At 32.5% G+C, this 22,064-nt stretch overlaps 1 protein-coding gene across 2 annotated transcripts in view; it reads left to right on the top strand.

The window, feature by feature from the left end:
- CHRM3 (cholinergic receptor muscarinic 3) overlaps positions 1-22,064 on the top strand; it is a 616,899-nt gene that overhangs the window by 215,028 nt on the left and 379,807 nt on the right. The window lies entirely within an intron of this gene.

Raw genomic sequence — 22,064 nt, forward strand, 5'->3', positions numbered from 1 at the left:
ATTAGAATAGCACTAAAAAATTATCGGCACCTTTTGCATTGTTAACAACTGGAACAGAACCAAAAAGATTGGTTTTGTCAAACATGAAACTAAAACTTTTTAGACCAAACCTGTTTGGTGGTCTCTTGCTTCCAATAATATGTATCAGTCTAGATCTGAGCTTAAGAATGATAAAGCTTTGACTTTAATACAAGGTATCTTCTTATTTTCTGCATACTAGAATTTGTGGCATATCTTCTGTATATATATATATATATATATATATATATATATATATATATATATATGTGTATTTCTTGTGATTTATTCAATCAATACTATTGCAGAATCTCTTGGAAAATATCTGCACCAAGTTAAATATTCAGCTTGACCATTAATAAAAAAAAAGATTAAGTAGATGAAAAATATTGCCCAGATCATTATATAGATTTGACTTTACAGACTATATAGCAAACTTTCAGTATGTATCAACATCCACAGACAGTACAAATAGGCAAGAAGTCCTTCCACAAAGTTAATAAGACAAAAGTTATGCTTCTTTCATGTCAGAATATTTTGATCCCTTTTATGACCATAAACATCTCCAAAAAAACAAATTATTTTATTTTAATAACTATGTTATAGCAATCTACTCTGGCTGGAATATATGGAACACAATTTTTAAAGAATTGAAATTGAGTATCACAAAAATAACAATAGAGAGGTGCTTGGTGGGTGGATGAAAGCAAGTTACAACATATGATATATGCAAAACTTTGAAAAGGAAATGTTTTCAGGGAATTATATAACAGAAAGTCTAGTTACATGACAAGGGATTAGAGCTCTAGAGAAAGAAGGGACCATTGGGCCTTCTAGGGAAACCTGTCTCATTCAATAGTTGAGAAAAAGGAGAAAAAACAAGTCTACATGACTTACATAAGATGAAGCAGGTAAATGGTGGCAAAAGGAGGATTTAACTCCATTATTCTGACACCACGTTAAGTACTTTTCCGTCTATATGACCCTGAAATCAAGAGCCAAAGTGCCCTTTGAGTTCCTTGGAATTTCTGGAGAAAATTAAGTCAGGCTACACCTCTTTAGATGGACTCTTTTGAATCAACTTAGGAAGGAAGTGAATTAGAGTTTTGCAGTATGGACAGGCCTTGATAAATTATGATCAGCAACATTTCAAGGAATATTCAAATTATGAAGTTACAAATTCATTTACATCTTTATCACTTCTGTGGCTACAAATATTGAGTCATAGATTAGAAATCAATCATAATTGCAATTCTCACTTTAAAATGCTAATGTTATAAATGTCTGAAATAGCTTGTATTTTGGGAGTAACATAAAAATGATAGACCTTGGAGATAGATGGCTTGGATTAGAATATTGATCTTTTCCCCCGTGGGGCATTTGGCATATAAATTCTCTTTTTTAAGGCTTCAGTTTTCTCATATACAAAGTATGAGTACTTGATGGGATGACTTTTAAAGTTTCTTTGTACTTTTCTGATAAGCTCTATTTGGGGAATAAAATAATTGTACTTAATAATATTTATAACAGCCGGGAACAATGGATTTGGAGTCAAAAGACTTCAGTTTAAATCAAAACTTTTCTACTATTTATCTCTGATTTTGAAAGCATCATTAAAGCACTCTTGACTTCAGATTCTCCATCTGCAAAATGACGGAAGGATCCCATTAACAAATTTTGTATATATTAGAAAATGTACCAAATTTTAATAGTACAAAATATCTTTTTTTAAATTCTATAAACCAAATAAATGAAGAACTTCCATTACATAAAAAACTATTTCTGCTATCTAGATTGTGTGCTTTTTATTAGATCATATTTATTAGGCATTTGTGCTTAGAGATGAAAAATGCATGGTATTTGTGTTTTTTCTCCTTTGTACAGTTCAATTTCAAGACTCTTATGAAATCATTCTTTTTAGAATGTTGTTAGCTCAAAAAATGACTCATTTCTGTTGCAAAAAAATTAATTCTTCAAGTCTGGAATTAATTTTTGCTTCATTTTTTATATCTCAGCTACCTTCTGATAATCAATATACATTTGCCAATGTAGTTGTATGACATATATATGTCATATATCCATCTATGCACACAGAGATGCACATGTATCTATATATCCATATAAGAGAAACATAGATCTAGCATAGTCTCTTATACCTCCTTATTTTATTTATGTGTAGTTATGTTTGAACAATTTTCTCAGCAGACATGTGATCCATTGAAATGTATTTCAGAAATTTCATATCTATAACAAGTCAACTGATGTATATACAGATATATGTATGTATACACATATATGTCTGTCCATATGTGTATGTGTATGTGTGTACATGTATATGTATATGCATATGGTTTATGTGCATGAAACTCAAAGTCTTAAATGACTTTCATTAAGAGGATACTTAAAGCAGATAGAAGAATAATTAACATACTAGATAAAGTTTAATCATTCTCAGAATCTTAACCCTTTCTTCCCATATTTTGGAAGGGGAAAAAATGCAATCATCTAGTGGCATTTCTTGTTGTTATTACTATAATTATAATTATTGATAGTATAAATTAAGTATACAAATCAAGATGAATTTAAAATGTGAAGTAAATTGTAGATTAAAAATAATATTTTTCAAGCTTCAGGAATGAAATATTTCTCAAGGCTTTTTAAAGTCATACCATATTCAAGTTTTAGTCACTCTTTTTAGATAGGATGCTTGCATCTGGGAAAAAAAAGCATATTTTGTGATTTCCTTTAATAAAAGAGAAAGGGGACTGTAAAGATTGATAGAGATAGAAAATAGAGATGATGGAGAATATAGCAGAAAAAGGGTAGAGGAAATGGGAGACTGAGCATAGGATGTGGAGAGGTGATAAACATCAATTTTAGAACTAATTTCTATGCTAGACTATTTTATGAGTTATTTATAGTGATATCTTAGTCATTTTCATTCATCAAATTTTACTTGTTTTAATTGTTCACTTTTATATTAGTTCATTGTGACAGAATAATACTGTGAAAAGTGCACTGGCTCTATAGTTAGAGAACTTGAGTTCAAAGCCTGTTTCTGATATTTATGACTTATGTGACCTATTAGAAAGCACTTGATCTAATTGGGTCTTAGCTTCCTTGTCTCTGAAACTGTTTGACCACACACAGGTGTTCTCACCAGCTGCTAGGGCCTTTCTCTCTAAGCTGAATTTCTAACTATTGTGAATCATAGAATCACATATTTTGACAGATGGATGCATTCCTAATGGTCATATAGTTCAACCATATATGAAGTACACCCTACCATAACATATCTGATAAGTGGTTGTCCAGTATCTTCATGAAGACCCCAAAAGTTGGAACTTATAACTTCTCAAAGCAAACTATTGTACTAAAGACTTCCCCCCTCTCTTTTCTGCCTGTCTCTGTCTGTCTGTGTCATTGTCTGTCTGTCTGTGTCTGTCTGTCTGTCTCTCTCTCTTTCTCTCTCTCTCTCTCTCTCTCTTTCTCTCTCTGCTCACTGACATTTAACCATTTTCAAATCTGTGTATCTGTATTATTCACTGTGGGGTGGCCCTAATGCCACATTTCGGAATCAGTCCTCCTTTGCCAGCTACATCTTAAATATATTGAATTGGTTCGGTAGGTTTTCCAGATTTGATGTACCCAAAACAAAACTAGTTATCTTTTCTTCTTCCAAAATATTGTCCTTTTCTCAACTTCCTTGTTACTTTTCAGCTCAACATCATTGTTCAGGACATCTAATTCCACTATCTCACTGTCATCTTGCGCTAACTTCCCTGATATACCTAATGCATTAGCAGCTCTTGTCATTTTACACTTATAATATTACATATTATTCCTCATCATTTTCTCCTCTTATTTCAATGTCACCATTCATTTATACCACTAAACTAGTTCTTTACCTCATCTCTTTGTCTCAGTCTTCTCTCAATTCCAAATGATCAGCTGCTAAAGACATTTTTGTAAAGAGTAGTTCAGACTATGTTATCTCCTTACCCAATAATATCCAATGGTTCCCTCCTCTATCTAAGACTAAATAGAAATACTACTTTTCGTCACTACTTTCAGTTTTCTTTCAGTTTATTCTCTTCTTCATAATATATAGCTCACTTTTAGTGGTTTACTTATCTTTCCTCATACAAGAATCTTCATCTTCTATTGTATTGCCTGAACTCCATTCTTAGAATGCTCTTCCTCTCCATTGTTGCTTCTCAATTTCTATGGCTTCTTTCAAAAGTTACATCACTTTTCTAGAGAACTTGTTTGTTTCTTCACATGTCTTTTCACCCTTCCTCCATTTCATGCTTGCAAGTGTCTGCTCTCTGAGACATCCTTCCATTATGCTGCATTTATTTTTTATATACTTGGGTTATTTGCATACTGCCTTGTAAGAGAACTGGGACCTTGTTTTCACCTTTCTTTGAATCACCAGTACATACTCTATAGTAAGTATTCAATAAAAATCATTAACTGACTGACTTACTGACTGAGCTAACCCTGTTATTTGAAATATCTACATTATTCCCTTCATTTAAATTTGCTGAATTTATTCATGTACAGTAGTACTTATAACTCAGAATAATTGCTTAAAGAGTACCAAGAGCATTTTTGGCATCACATATTATAGAAAAATAATATTCCATTATTTTTTATATACCATAACTTTTTCAGACATTCCCTAATTGATGTGTATCTACTCATTTTCCAATTCTTTGCCACCACAAAAAGAGATGGTACAAACATTTTTACATGTGTGGAGCCTTTTTCCTGTTTTTTTTTTTTTTTTAATTTCTTTGGGATACAGATCCAGTAGTGGTAATGCTAGAGCAAAGAGTATGCAGTTTTATATCTCTTTGAGTGTAGTTCCAAATTGCTGTCCAGAAGGGTTGGATCATGTCACAACTCCAACCACAGTACATTGGTGTTCGAATTTTCCCACATCCCCTCCAGTATTTATCCTTATCTTTTCCTGTCTTAGCCAATCTGAGAAGTGTGATGTGGTATGCTATAGTTGTTTTCATTTTCATTTCTTTATTCAATAGTGATTTAGAGCATTTTTCATATGACTAATATATGGTTTTAATTTCATTCTGAAAAATTATCTGTTCGTATCATTTAAACATTTATCAATTGAGGAATGATTTGTATTCTTATAAATTTGACTCATTTCTTTATATATTTTAGAAATGAGATCTTTATCAGAAACAAAGGCTATAAAAAACTTCTCCAGCTTTCTGCTTCCCTTCTAATCTTGACTGCATTGGTTTTGGTTGTGCAAAAAACTTTTTAATTGAAATGTAACCAAAATTGTGCATTTTTCATTTCATAATATTCTCCAGTTCTTCTTTGGCCATAAATTTCTCCCTTCCCCAAAGATCTAATAGGTAAAGTATCCCTTCTTTTCTAATTTGCTTATTGTATTACCCATTATGCTTAAATCCTGTAATGATTTTGACCTTATTTTGACATGGGGTATGAGATGTAGGACTATGCTGAGTTTCTGACTTATTTTCCAATTTTCCCAACAACTTTTGTGTAATAGTGAGTTTTTATGCCAGAAGCTAGAATTTGGGGGTTTAGTCCTTGATTATTATGTCATGTGTATTTAACCTATTCCACCAATTGACAATTCTGTTTCTTAGCCAGTATCATATGATTTTATTGATTTCTGCTTTATAATAGAGTTTTAGGTTTAAGACTGCTAGGCCACAAATCCTTTGCATTTTTTTAATAAGTCCCTTGATATTCTTGCCCCTTTATTCTTCCAGATGACTTTTGTAAGTTTTTCAGCTCTATAAAGTAATTTTTGGCAGTTTGATTGGTATGGCACCGAATAATTAGACAAATATGGGGAGAATTGTCATTTTTATTATATTAATTTGGCCTACCCCTGAGTAATTGATATTTTTCCAATTATATAGATTTTACTATATTTGTGTGAAAAGTGTTTTATACTTGTATTCATATAGTTCCTAGGTTTGTCTTGGCAAGTAAACACCCAAACATTTTATCTTGTCTACACTTATTTTAAATGTAATTTCTCTTACTGTTTCTTGATGCTGGACTTCATTAATAATACATAGAAATGCTGACAATTTGTGTGGATTTATTGTATATCCTGAAACTTTGCTAAAGCTATAAATTGTTTCAAATAGATTTTTGGTTGATTCTCTTGGATTTTCTAAGTATACCACCATGTCATATGCAAGGAGTGATAGTTATATCTTCTCATTGCCTATTCTAATTCCCTTAATTTCTTTTTTCTTTTCTTATTGCTACAACCAACATTTCTAGTGCAGTATTGAGCAATATTGGTGATAATGGGCCTCCTTGTTTCACCCATGATCTTACTGGGAATGTATCCAGTTTTATCCCATTACATATAATACTTGCTGTTGATTTTAGAGAGATATTTCTTATTATTTTAAGGAAAGTTCTCTTTATCCCTATGGCCTCTAGTATTTTAAATAAGAATGGATGCTGTATTTTGTCAAAAGCTTTTTCTGCATCTATTGAGATTATCATATGATTGCTATTAGTTTTGCTATACATATAGTCAATTATGCCAATAGTTGTTTTTGTTTTTTTTTTTTCTGATACCGAACCAGCCCAGCATTCCTGGTATAAATCCCACTTAGTCATAGTGTATTATCTTGCTGATAAATTGTTTTAATTGCTTTGCTAATATCCTATTTAGAATTTTTACATTGATACTCATTAGAGAGATTGGTTTTAAATTTCTTTCTCTGTTTTGGCTCTTCCTGGTTTAGGTATTACACCATAATTGTGTCATTTAAGAAATTTAACAGGACTTCTTTGCCTATTTTTCCAAATAGTTTACACAGTATTGGAATTAATTGTTCTTTAAATGCTGGGTACAATTCACTTGTAAATCCATCTGGCCTTGGACATTTTTTCTTAGGGAATTCATTTATGGCTTGTTCAGTTTCTTTTTTTTTTTTTTCTAAAATGGGACTATTTATGTCCCTCTTATTATTATTATTTTATTATATATATTATATTATTATTATTTCCTCTTCTGTTAGTCTGGGCAATTTATGCTTCTGTAAATATTCATCTATTTCAATTAGATTGTCAGATTTGTTGGCATACAGTTGAGCAAAATAGCTCCTAATTATTGCTTTAATTTTTCATTGGTGGTAAGTTTATTTCTGATGCTGTTTGTTTTTTTTTTCCTCTATATGTATTTTTCTGTTTCAAATGTGTTTCTTGTAAACAATATTTTGTGGGATTCTGGTTTTTAATCCACTCAACTATTTGTTTCCCTTTTACAGGAGAGTTCATCCCATTCACATTCATAATTATGATTAGTAGATATGTAATTTCCTCCATTCTATTTTCTCCCCATGTATACTTTTGTTCTTTCTTTCTATTTTGCCCTTCTTTGTTAGTGTTTTGTTTCTAATCCACCCCACCCTCAATCTTCTCTCCCTTCTATCACCTCTCTTCTTTTCTCTTACCTCTTTTTCCTAGTGTTTCTGCCCTCCCTTCTATGTAGCTCCTCTCTTTTCTTTCCTTTTTCTCCTCATACTTCTATCTCTTTAAATTTCTATCCCTAACTGAGTGAATATGGTATTTCCTCTCTGAGTCAAAACTGATGAGATTAAGCTTCACATTGCTCATCCCCCTCCCTTCTTTGCTTCTGTTGGAACAGGTCTTTTGTCCCTCTTCATGTGATCTAATTTATCTCCCTTTCCTCTTCTCCATACAATATTTTTTCCTGCCTCTTAATATCTTTTTTCTTTGATTTCATCACTTTAAACTGATTTATCTACACTCTGTCTATATATGTCCCCTCTAACTGTCCTAATAAAAGATTTTAGTTCACAAGATTTTTAAGTACCATTTGCCCATCAAGGGAAATGAACAGTTTAACTTTTAAATAATGTTTTTTCTGAATTATATTTGTTTAATATTTAAAGCATTGTAAAATATTCTTCCTACCTTAATATATAATAAATGCATCAATCTTTTAAAGTAAGTATTCAAAGTATTATGATCTCCATTTTAAAGAAGAGTAAACTTCCTATAATAATGAATTCATTATCTTTCAAGGTCACCTATTTTCATTTTTGAACAAATCTTTTGTATTTCAACAAGTATCATCGTGGGCAGGTAAGTGGTACATGGACCTGAAGTCAGAAAAACTCATTTTCTTGAATTCAAATATCCTAAGACACTTACAAGCTGTGTGACCATAAACAAATTATCTAACCCCATTTACCTCAGTTTCTCATCTGTAAAATGTGCTGAAGAAGGAATGGAAAACCAATTCAGTATGTTTGCCAAGAAAACCCCAAATAGGGTCACAAAGAGTCAGATACAACTAAAATGACTCAACAACAATCCCCAAAAATATATCAGCTTAAATTTGAAGTATTTTCATTGTTGGTTAGTAGGATCTGGACTTTGCAAGGACAATGAAGATTATTCACTTCATTTATATCCTCTCATTTTACAGGTTAGGAATTGAAATACAGACTCTGTATGTATGCATGTGTGTGTGTACACATACATACATGCATACATATAAACATGCATATATAGACAGACCTATAAAACATGATATATATGTATACATGTACATATCTGTGTAGACACACAAATATGGGCATATACAAATGTACATATATAGGCATATATAGGCATATATTGTGTATATATTATGTATGAATTACGTATTTATTTATCTATAAAGATTGAGTTTAAGTTCTTTTATTTCCATTTCTCTTCCCTCTTGGAAATTGCAGTTTATCAATTGCCTAAGTTCTTTGGGAAGAACATTACAGCCATGCCATTCCCTTGACCCACATAAATACTTATTTTTCTTTTAGAACCTAACTATATGAGTTTACATTTTATTTTATTATATATTTACATTTTAAATATTTGACCTTGTGCTCTTATTTTTCAATGTTATCATAAAGAATTATCCATTTTGCAGATTCTTACTGTGTTTGAGTATATATGTAATATATATTTAAGTTTTTCCTGGCAGCTTAGCTAATCATAACATGATTTTCAAATTTTATCTGACTGTTTAAACTTCATAGAGTTGAAGGATCTCTTTGGCAAGAGTTTATATTTCAGGGACATGTTTTTGTCCCCCTTTCCCTTTATCTTTCCATGCTTTCTTGTGCCCTGTGTTTAAAGATCAACTTTTCTGTTTAGTTCTGGTCTTTTCAATAGAAATGATTGAAAGTTCCTTACTTCATTAAAGAATCACATTCTCCCCTGAAAGATGATGCTCAGTCTTGCTGGGTAGTGGATTATTGTTTCAGCTCCTGGGTAATCTTGATTTGTAACTTCTATTACTTGATTTTTTTTTTCTGTGAGCGCTTTGCAATTTTTTTTTCCTTGAAATTATCATTTTGGAGATTTTCAACATAGTTTCTAGGGGTTTTCTTTCTGTTATCTCTTTGTGGAGATGATTGATGGATTCTTTCAATGACTATTTTGACCTCGGTTCTATTATATCAATGCAGTTTTCCTTAAAGATTTCTTTAAAAATGCTATCCAGGCTCTTTTTTTGGTTGTGACCTTCAGGTAAACCACTAATTTTAAAGTAGTTTCTTCTAGATTTATTTTCCAGGTTGGCTGATTTCCAGTGGTATATTTTATGTTTTCTTTCATTTTTTCATTCTTTTTAGTTTATTTGACTGATTCTTGATGTCTCCGAGAGTCATTTGCTTCCATTTGCTTGGTTCTAATTTTTAATGTATGATTTTCTTCAATTAGCTTTTGTATCTTTTTCTTTTTGATGAATTCTACTTTTTTGCTTATTTATTATTATTATTATTATTATTATAGCTTTTTATTTACAAGATATATGCATGGGTAATTTTTCAGCACTGACAAGTGCAAAACCTTGTGTTCCAACTTTTCCCCTCCTTCCCCCCACCCCTTCACTCAGATGTCAAGTTGACAATACATGTTAAATATGTTAAAGTATAAATTAAATACTATATATAGACATGTCCAAGTGGTTCTTTTGCTGTACAAAAAGAATTGGACTTTGAAATATTGCATAATTAGCCTGTGAAGGAAATAAAAAATGCAGGCAGACAAAAATAGAGGCACTGTGAATTCTATGTAGTGGTTCATAGTCATCTCCCAGAGTTTTTTTCCTGGGTGTAGCTAGTTCAGTTCATTACTGCTCTATTGGAACTGATTCAGTTCATCTCATTGTTGAAGAGGGCCATGTCCTTCAGAATTAATCATCATATAGTATTATTGTTGAAATATATAATGATCTCCTGTTCCTGCTCATTTCACTATGCATCAGTTCATGTAAGTCTCTCCAGGCCTTTCTGAAGTCATTCTGTTGTTCATTTCTTAATATTCCATAATATTCATATACCACAATTTATTCAGCCGTTCTCCAATTGATGAGCATCCACTCAGTTTCCAGTTTCTGGCCACTATAAAGAGGGCTGCCACAACCATTCTTGCACATACAGGTCCCTTTTCCTTCTTTAAAATCTCTTTGGGATATAAGCCCAGTTGTAATACTGCTGGATCAAAGGGTATAAACAGTTTGATAATTTTTTGATCATAGTTCTAAGTTCCTCTCCAGAATGGCTGGATGTATTCATAATTCCACCAACAATGTATCAGTGTCCCTGTCTCCCACATTCCCTCCAACATTCTGTATTATCTTTCCCTGTCATTCTAGTCAATCTGACAGGTATGTAGTGGTATCTCAGAGTTGTCTTAATTTGCATTTCTCTGATTAATAATGACTTGGAGCATCTTTTCATATGGCTAGAAATAGTTTCAATTTCTTCATCTGAGAATTGTCTGTTCATACCCTTTGACCATTTATCAATTGGAGAATGGCTTAATTTCTTATAAATTAGAGTCAATTCTCTATATATTTTGGAAATGAGGCCTTTATCAGAACCTTTGATTATAAAAATGTTTTCCCAGTTTATTGCTTCCCTTCTAATCTTGTCTGCGTTAGTTTTGTTTGTATAAAAACTTTTCAATTTGATATAATCAAAATTTTCTATTTTGTGATCAATAACGATCTCTAGTTCGTTGGTTATAAATTTCTTCCTCAGGGAAAGGAACCTGTATGTGCAAGAATACTTGTGGCAGCCCTCTTTGTAGTGGTTAGAAACTGGAAACTGAGTGGATGCTCATCAATTGGAGAATGTCTGAATAAATTGTGGTATATGAATATTATGGAATATTATTGTTCAGTAAGAAATGACCAACAGGATGATTTCAGAAAGGTCTGGAGAGACTTACACGAACTGATGCTGAGTGAAATGGCAAGGGAAAAAGTCATTATATCTTCAAAACAATACTATTGAATCAATTTATGGACCTGCCCTCTTCACACAAAGATAATTCCAAATGGGGCAATAATGAATCATCAGTAAAAGAACTCGGGGATGTGGAAAACCATTACATAAAATTCCCAATCTCTCTATTTATATCACTGCGTTTTGATTTTCCTTCACGGTAATTTAACTATTTGGTCCGACTTTGGCAAAAACTTTTGAACATATAAAAAACTTATTTTGTATTTATTTTATACTTTAATACATTTTAACATGTTCGTCAACTGCAATCTAAAAAGGGGGGTGGAGGGAAAAGGAGGAAAAAGGAAAAAAAATTTCAATTTCAATGCTGTAAAATTACCCATGCATATAACTTGTAAATAAAAAGCTATATAAAAATAAATAAATAAATTCCTTCCTCTTCCACAGGTCTGAGAGGTAAATTATCCTATGTTCCTCTAATTTATCTATAATCTCATTCTTTATGCCTAGGTCATGAACCCATTTTGACCTTATCTTGGTGTATGGTGTTAAGTGTGGGTCAATGCCTAGTTTCTGCCATACTAATTTCCAATTTTCCCAGCAATTTTTGTCAAACAGTGAGTTCTTATCCCAAAAGCTGGGGTCTTTGGGTTTGTCAAACACTAGATTATTAAAGTTATTGACTGTTTTGTCCTTTGAACCTACCTATTCTACTAATCAACTAGTCTATTTCTTAGCCAATACCAGATGGTTTTGGTAACTGCTGCTTTATAATATAATTTTAGATCTGGTACAGCTAGGTCACCTTCATTTGATTTTTTTTTTTCATTAATTCCCTTGAAATTCTTGACCTTTTGTTTTTCCATGAACCTAGTTGTTATTTTTTCTAGGTCATTAAAATAGTTTTTTGGGAGTCTGATCAATATAGCGCTAAATAAATAGATTAGTTTAGATAGAATTGTCATCTTTATTATATTTGCTCACCCGATCCAAGAGCTTTTAATATTTTTCCAATTGGTTAGATCTGACTTAATTTGTGTGGAAAGTGTTTTGTAGTTTTGCTCATATAGTTTCTGATTTTCCCTTGGCAGATAGATTCCTAAATATTTTAATATTAATTATGTTAATTATTATATATTATATTATTATAATACATTATTAAATCATAATATAATATTAATATATATAATAAAATACATATTTTATTATATATATCAGTAGTTACTATAAATAGAATTTCTCATTGTAACTCTTAACTGTTGGATTTTGTTAGTGCTATATACAAATGCTGATGACTTATGTGGGTTTATTTTGTATCCTGCAACTTTGCTAAAGGTGTGGATTATTTCTAATAGCTTTTTAGTAGGATCTCTGGGGTTCTCTAAGTATACCATGATATCATCAACAAAGAGTTATAATTTGGATTCCTCATTACCTACTCTAATTCCTTTAATGTCTTTCTCAACTCTTATTGTCAAAGCTAGCATTTCTAATACAATATTGAATAGTAATGGTGGTAGTGGGCAACCATGTTTCACTCCTGATCTTATTGAGAATGTTTCCAGTTTGTCCCCATTACATATGATGTTTACTGATGGTTTCAAATAGATGCTACTGATTATTTTAAGGAAACCCATCTATCCCTATGCACTCAAATGTTTTTAATAGGAATGGATGGTGGATTTTATCAAATGCTTTTTTCTGTATCTATTGAGATGATGATATGGTTTTTGTTAATTCGGTTATTAATATGGTCAATTATACCAATAGTTTTCCTAATATTGAACCAGTCCTGCATTCCTGGTATAAATCCTACTTGATTATGGTGTTTTTTCCTGGGGATGATTTTCTGTAGTATTTTTGCTAATATCTTATTTAAGATTTTAGTATCAATATTCATTGGGGAGATTGATCTATAATTTTCTTTCTCTGTTTTCAACCTATCTTGTTTAGGTATCAGTAATATACCTGTGTCATAAAAGGAATTTGGTAGGACTCCTTCATTTCCTATTTTTTCGAATAGCTTATATAGTATTGGGGCTAATTGTTCTTCACATGTTTGGTAGAATTCACATGTAAATCCATCTGGTCCTCAGGATTTTTTCTTAGGGAGTTGATTAATAGCTTGTTCTATTTCTTTCTCTGAAATGGGACTATTTCAGCAATTTACTTCCTCCTCTGTTAATCTGGGAAGCCTATATTTTTGGAGGTAGTCATCCATTTCACTTAGGTTATCAAATTTTTTTGGCATAAAGTTGGGCAAAGTATCTCCTTATTATTTCTCTGATTTCCTCTTCATTGGTGGAAAGTTCTCCCTTTTCATTTTTAAGACTAACAATTTGATTTTCCTCTTTCCTTTTTCTAATCAGATTTACTAAAAGTTTATCTATTTTATTGTTTTTTCATAAAAAACAACTCTTAGTTTTATTTATTAATTCAAGAGGTTTTTTTTTACTTTCAATATTATTAATTTCTCCTTTCAATTTGATAATTTCAGGTTTAGTATTTGATTGGGGGTTTTTAATTTGGTCTTTTTCTAGCTTTTTAAGTTGTAAGCCCAATTCATTGATCTTCTCTTTCTCTATTTTATTCAAGTAAGCCTCTAAAGATATAAAATTTCCCCTTATTACCACTTTGGCTGCATCCCACAAATTTTGGTATGATGTGTCATGGTTGTCATTATTTTGAGTGAAATTATTAATTGTGTCTATAATTTGCTGCTTCACTCAATCAGTCTTTAAGATGAGATTATTTAGTTTCCAATTACTTTTTGGTCTATTTACTCCTAACTTTTTGTTGAATGTAGTTTTTATTGCATCATGATCTGGAAAGAAAGTATTTACTATTTCTGCCTTCCTGCATTTAATTTTAAAGTCTTTATGTCCTAATATATGATCAATTTTTGTATAGCTTCCCTGGACTGCTGACAAGAAAGTATACTTCTTTCTATCACCATTCAGTTTTCTCCAAAGATTTATCATACCTAATTTTTCTAATATTCTATTTACCTCTTTAATTTCTTTCTTATTTGCTTTGTGGTTTGATTTATCTAATTCTGAATGTGCAACGTTGAGATCTCCCACTATTACAGTTTTGCTGTCTATTTCTTCTTGCAACTCTCTTAACTTCTCCTTTAGAAACTTAGATGCTATACCACATGGTGCATATATGTTTAGTATTGATATTGCTTCATTGTCTATGCTACACTCTAGCAAGATATAGCTTCCTTCCTTATTTCTTTTAATTAGATCAATTTTTGCATTTGCTTGATCTGAGATAAGGATGGCTATCCCTGCTTTTTTTGACTTCACCTGAAGCATAATAGATTCTGCTCTTTTACCTTTACTCAATATGGGTCTCCTTGCTTTAAATGTGTTTTCTGTAAACAACATATTGTAGGGTTCTGAATTTTGATCCAGTCTGCTATCAGCCTCTGTTTTATGGGAGATCATCCCATTCACATTCATGGTTAAAATGAGTAATTCTTGTGAATACATCCAGCCATTTAGGAGAGCAATTTGGAACTATGCTCCAAAAGTTATCAAACTATGCATACCGTTTGATCCAGCATTGTTACTACTGGGCTTATATCCCAAAGAGATTTTAAAGAAGGGAAAGGGACCTGTATGTGCAAGAATGTTTGTGGCAGCCCTCTTTGTAATGGCCAGAAACTGGAAACTAAGTGGATGCCCATCAGTTGGAGAATGGCTGGGTAAATTGTGGTATATGAATATTATGGAATATTATTGTTCCGTAAGAAATGACCAGCAGGATGATTTCAGAAAGGTCTGGAGAAACTTACATGAACTTATGCTGAGTGAAATGAGCAGAACCAGAAGATCATTATATACTTCAACAACAATACTATATGATGATCAATTCTGATGGACATGGCCCTCTTCAACAATGAGATGAACCAAATCAGTTCCAACAGAGCAGTAATGAACCAGCTACACTCAGTGAAAGAACTCTGGGAGATGACTATGAACCACTATATAGAATTCCCAATCCCTCTATTTCTGTCTGTCTGCATTTTTTATTTCCCTTACAGGCTAATTGTATACTATTTCAACGTCTGATTCTTTTTCTACAGTAAAATAACTATTTGGACATGTATACATATATTGTATTTAACTTATACTTTAACACATTTAACATGTATTGGTCAATCTGCCATCTGGGGGAAGGGGGGAGGGAAAGGAGGGGAACAGTTGGAACAAAAGGTTTTCCATTTGTCATTGCTGAACAATTGCCCATGCATATGTCTTGTAAATAAAAAACTATAATAATAAAATAAAATGTAAACTCTTTGAGGGCAAAAAAAGAAAGGAAAATTACTAATTCTGTATTTCCTGCTATCTTATTATCCCCAGATTATGCTTTTCTTTTTCTTATCCTCCTTTGATCACTTTCCCAGTATTAAACTTATGGGCCCCACTTGTGTCATGCAGCTCTACCTCTTTAGATCCCTCTCTCCTCCCTTTGAATCCCTTCCCCTTTCTTGTACTCTCCCCTTAATACTCTTTTTCCTTTCCCCTTTTCCTCTCCCACTTTTTAGTGAGATGGGAGAAGATTCTCTGTAAAATAAATGTCAATTATTTTCTCTTTGAGCCAACTCTGATGAGAGTAAGATTCACACAATGTTGCTACCCCTCTCTAAGTTCCTTCAGATATGATAGGTTTCCTTTGCATCTTCTTATGATGTAATTTCCCTCTTTTTGTCTTTCCTTTTCCCTTTTTCTGACACTATCCCCTTTCCATTTCTACTTCTCTTTTTGTGTTATATCAATAAAATCAGATTATACATGTGGTCTTTATGCATACCCACAACAGAAATATAGTTCTCAAGAGTTCCTTTTACCTTTTTCTGCTTCTCTTGAGTCCTATGGTTGGAGATCAAATTTTTTGTTTAGATCTGTTTTTTTTTTTTTCCTTAGAAACAAATGGAATTCATCTGTTTCATTAAATGTCCATCTTCTTCCATGGAAGAAAATGCTCAGCTTAGCAGGATAGTTTATTCTTGGCTGCATTCCAAGTTCTTTTGCCTTTTGGAATATCAGATTCCAGGCCCTTCTATCCTTTGATGTGGAGGCAGCCAGATCTTGAGTGATCCTTATTGCGGCACCTCGGTGTTTGAATTGCTTTTCTCTTGCTGCTTGTAATATATTTTCCTTAGTCTGATACTTCTGAAATTTGGCCACAATATTCCTTGGAGTTTTTATTTTAGGGTCTTTTTCAGAAGGTGTTTGATGAATTCTTTCAATACCTATTTTGCCTTCTGATTCTATTACATCTGGGCAGTTCTCTTTGATGATTTCCTGCAAAATAGTATCTTGGCTCTTTTTTTCATCATAATTTTCGGAAGTCCAATAATCCTCAAATTATGTCTCCTAGATCTGTTTTCCAGATCTGTTGTTTTTCCAAGTATATGTTTAATTTTTTTCTAATTTTTCCTTTTTTTTTGGTTTTGCTTCACTGATTCTTGATGTCTCAATGAATCATTCATTTCTATTTCTTCAATTCTGATTTTTAATGAGTTATTTTCTTCATTAGCTTTTTTTTTAACTTCTTTTTGTATATGTCCAATTGAGTTTTTAAATGAGTTGTTTTGCTCTATGGGATTTTTTTTTCCATTTCACTAATTTTTTTTTTTTTTTTTTTTTTTTTTTTTTTAGTGAGTCATATTCTTTTTCTAATTCAGAAATCCTACTTTTCTGGGATATCTTTACCTTTTCCAATTCACAAATTCTGTTTCTCTGCGCTTCCTGGGAATTCTTTACCTTTTCCAATTCACCTTTCAGGAAATTGTTACTCTCTTGCATAGCTTCTCTTTCCTTTCCCCATTTTTCTTCTAGCTCTCTTTTAAGATTTTTAATAGTCTCCTCTGGGATAGTGTTATGTGAGGAGGGCCAGTTTACATTCCCCTTTGGGATATTGTCTAGAGACTGTTTGCTGTTAGTCTCCTTGGGGTTGAAAACCTGCTCTCTTTCTGTATAGAAACTATCCATCATCCTTTTGATTTTTTTACTCATTTTTAAAAGCCTGTAGGGTCTGCCTTCAAGGCAAGGAGGGTTGCCAGCTTCTTCTGCAGAACAGGGATAGGTATATGGACAGAAGCTGTTTTGCAAATGGGCTGCAAAGAGCAGCAAGGTACGGGAGTGTGCTGGGAAAAGTTCCCCCCGGAAGTGATTCATACCTAGCACAGGCCAAGCTGTGTAAGTGCCCAGTCAAGAACCCCACTGTGTGGATTAACGACTGCCTTGGAGCTAGAGATTGAGCAGCAAAAGTGTCACTACCCCAAGTCAAAACCCATTATGGGGCTGTGGGTATTAGCAGCTGACTGGTGAATAGCCCCACAAGGACCAGAAATGTCTCTGCCCAGAGAAGCACAATTATGCTGCTGAAGTTCTACTGCCCAGGCCAAGCACCCCTGCTGTGCAGATTTGTGGCTTCCTTGGACAGAAGCCCTGTATTGCAGAATGGGGCTGCATAGTTGTGCTGTGGTCTGTGCTGAGTCACTCACTTCTGGTTTTGGGTGAGTATAGCCAGATCTTGTTAGGTTCTGGCATTTTTTAGAGTACCCTCTACCTTTGGATTTAATTTCTCTGTTGGTCTGCTGTTTTGCAAGCAGAGCAGACCAGTCAGCCTATGGCAGAATCGTCTCTGTAGATTTTCTAACCATAGAGTCCACACCCACCGGGTCTGTTTGTCTCTAGTTCTATCCCTGCCTGTGCTGGTTTTTCCCCACTCAGGACAAAACTTTCCAGATTATCTTTGGCTGGTAAGTTGTTGTACTTCTAATCTTCATGAATTTTACCAGTCAAGCACTGTTTTTGAGGCTGAATTTAATAATTGGTCCTGAGGATATGAGAGAAGCTTAGAAGGTTGCATGTGCCTTCTCTGCCATCTTAGCTCTGCCCAATTCTACTTTTCAAAGTAATTTTTTTTTTTTGCATTTGGCTAATTGTGTTTTTTAAGGAATTGATTTCTTTAGTGGAATTTTTTTTAATTTGGCCAATTGTATATTTAAGGAATTGTTTTCTTCATTCAATTTTGGTCCTTCCTTTTCCAAGCTGTTGACTGTCTTGCATATCTCCTCATTTCTTTTTTTTTTTTCCTCCAATTTTTCTTCTACTTTTATTTTCCTTTTAAAATTCTTTATTATTGCCAATAAATCTCTTTGGGCTTGAGATCAATTCATATCACCCTTTAAGATTTCCCATGGGGGCATTTTGTCCTCCTCTGAATTGGTGTTTTGGTCTTCCTTATCACTATATGGTTATGATTCTTTTCTATTTCTTGTTCATTTTTTTCTTTCTCCCACCTGCCTTTTTTTGTGACTTTTGTGATTGAACTCTGCTTCTGAGACTTAGGAGGACACTGTTCCAAGCTTCTTGTGCCACTCTTCACTTTGAGCCCAGGGGCCATTTGAGTTTGGTGCCTTGCTCACAGTAAGGGGCAGTCCTACCTGCTGTCTTCAGACAATGACCTGATTTTTCTGGGCTGGCAATTTGTCTTCTGTGCAAAGACTGGAGTTTGCCCCCCTGGTCTGCTCTGTTACTGAGCCAAAACTCAGGATTTCAGTTTTTGATCTTCTGTGATTAAGACTCTCTCACTGACTTTCCCAGACTCCATCTGAGCTGGGCTGAACAATTCTTTCATCTCAGTGAAATTGATCTTTCTTGAAGTCCTTTCTGATCTGTATTGAGTGGGAAAGTGGTTTCATTCCTTCAGACTCTGTCCAAAAGCTTGGTTTCATGTAGTTTTCAAGAGAAACTGGGAAAGTTCAAGCAGCTTCCTGGATTCACTCCACCATCTTGGCTCTGCCCCCAGAACTCCAGATGCATTATTTTGAATTACAATTCAATTGATAATTTTTGCATTGTACCTAGAAGGTTGAAACCACATCGTTAGCTCAATGGATAGGTTTTTCTGGAACCGGAGACAGAAAAACCTGTGTTCAAATCATATGCTATTTATGTGAGCTTGAGCTCTTCACTTAAATTCTTTTTTTGCTTCAATGTCCTCATCAAAGGGATAATAACAGCATCTGTCTCCCAGAAATATTCTGAGGATAAAATGAGTTGTTTGTAACACTTTGCAAACCTTAAAAGTAGTACATAAATGCAAGCTATTATTTACATCATTATTATATTTTTGTGAAGTTACTTCATTCTCTTTGTCTTTTGTAGACTAATCAGAAGAGTGACTGAAACAGTTTTGATCTTTTGAATTTTAACTTGTATTTCTTTACATACTCATTTAATATACATAAAAGATTGAAATCTCAATACTGTTAAACAGAACACACATAGTTTTGTTTTATCAAATATAAAATACCTTAGAATCAAGTCTCATTTTTGATAGCCCATATTTGTCAAATGATTCAGCACTTACTTGTTACTGTAGATGGAAGACTATTAAACTGAATATAAAAACATTTTGGAAAAAAAGAAACAAAATTAGCAGAATAATGCTGTAATTACTTGAGATTTTTAAAAGATCAAGCTTGCAGTTCCCCTTAAGGGATTCTGGATGTGTATGCTTTAGAAACAAAGAACAGTTTTTTTTTAATGAGCCATAAATCAGCTACATAACCAAAATGATTAGCTCAGTCTTTTGATTAAAAAAAATAAATAAAGCAAAATTTTTGAAGTGATGTGGAAATTATACTTAGTTCCTCATTGCTTAGCACTTGAATTGGTTCCAGTAGGTGGAGCTATTGAGTAGCAAAAGATGGCATTTTTCTTTAAATAGATTTTTTTTTTTAATATCACATTTTGAAAATGGTGACACTTCGCATAATGTAATAGTATTGTAGCAGTTTTCTGTTTGTTGTGATTTGGTAAGAACCTGTTTACTAATTATGAAAATAAAATATTCCATGTTATTAAAAATATATTTATTAAATGTTTACTACACTTGACAGGGTATCCACCATCAGGCACAGTGCTAATTACATGACAAGGCAGAATACAAGTACCATAAGGGATATATGTCAACATCTATGAGTTTTCAAAATAATGAGAGCAGAAAGAGAGGTGACTAGAGAGATCAATGAAAGCTTCATATGGGAAATGGAATTTGAAATAAACTCTGAAGAATGGATAGAATCATCACAGGTAGAGCTTTGAGTTAACATGAACAAGTATAGTAGTAATAACTGAAATGTATAAGATGTACTTTTAAATTTTTTTAACTTTTTAATTTATGGAATAAAATAAGCATTTCCAGAATTTGATACAATTAAAAAAAAAAAAGGAAAATATTGCATATGAAACTCTAAATCTACCATTTCAAAATAGCTATTCCTTTCAAATCTTCAATAAAATTAACATGTAAATTTTTTTTCTTCTCTTCTCTAACCTCATCCTAAAGATATCTAACATTAGACACAAATAGGTATACATATGTAAAATTATTCCATATATACTTCTATTTATCAATTATTTTTAAGATTCAGTTAGCATCATTATATATCCTTTATAGTTAATTTGAGTATTTATCATAGTGAAAATAACTTATTTGCTTAGTCATTCTTAAACCATTGCTATTACTGAATACAGTGTTGTCTTGGTTCTATCCATTTCACCATTCATTATTTCATGCAAATATTTCCATGTTTTTTCTAAAATCATTATGCTATTTTTCCTAGAAAACACTAATATTCTGTCATAATCGTATGCCACCTTGTTCAGCCATCCATCAATTGATAGGTGTCTCAACAATGTCCATTTATTTGCTACCACAAAGAAAACTGCTATGAACATGTTTAAATCATAAAGATTCTCTTCTTTTTCCCTGATTATTCTTGGAAATTGATCAAGTAATGATATTGCTAGGTAAAGGATAGTTGAATAACTCTTTGGGCATAATTCCAGATTCTCTTCAAGATGATTGGATCAGTTAACAATTCATCAACAATGAATCAATGTTCCAGTTTTTCCATGTTCCCTTCTACATTTGTTACTGTCCCCTTCTATCATTTTAAACAATATAGTAGGTGTTTTCACTTATTTATATATTATTTTGACTTGAGTTTCTCTAAAAATAATGATTAAGGTTTTTTTAATATGAGTATAAATTGTTTTTATTTCATCTTTGGAAAATTTCCTGTGACCAATTACCAATTGAGGAATGACTTGTAGCCTTATAAGTTTGACAAAGTTCTTTATAGATTTTAAATATGAAATGTTTATCTGATAAACATTAAACATTTTCCTTCAAATTTTTCCTTTCCTTCTGATTCTGGCTACATTTGTTTTATTTATACAAAACCTCTTTAATTTAATGTAATCAAAATGATTAATTTTACACCTAACTTTCCTCTCTATCTCTTATTTATCCATAAATTGCTTACCTATTCATAAGTCTGATAAAGTAATATTTTCCATGTTCTAATTTTCTTGTAAAATCTCTCTTTGTATTTAGGTTATGTAAGATGTACTTTAAAGTGTGTCAAGTATCTTTTACCTACTCATTTGATCTTTGTAATCAGTCTGTATAAATACTGCATGTATTAAGGTCCCTAAAATACAGTTCAGAAAATTTGGGAATCAGAGATGTGAAGCTTCTTACATTCCTATGGTCACACAGCTAACAAAGGTTAGAGGTCAGTTATAAACTTAGATCTTGCCTCATTCCAGAATTAGCCCTCTTTTTACTACACCAGATTTCTTTAAAGTAGTTATGACCCAGACTGACTAAAATTCTTTTCAGCAAAGATACTTGTTTTCCTATATGAAGGCG

The sequence above is a fragment of the Sarcophilus harrisii genome, chromosome 4 (genome assembly GCF_902635505.1).
Source record: "Sarcophilus harrisii chromosome 4, mSarHar1.11, whole genome shotgun sequence".
NCBI classification, from domain to species: Eukaryota; Metazoa; Chordata; class Mammalia; order Dasyuromorphia; family Dasyuridae; genus Sarcophilus; species Sarcophilus harrisii.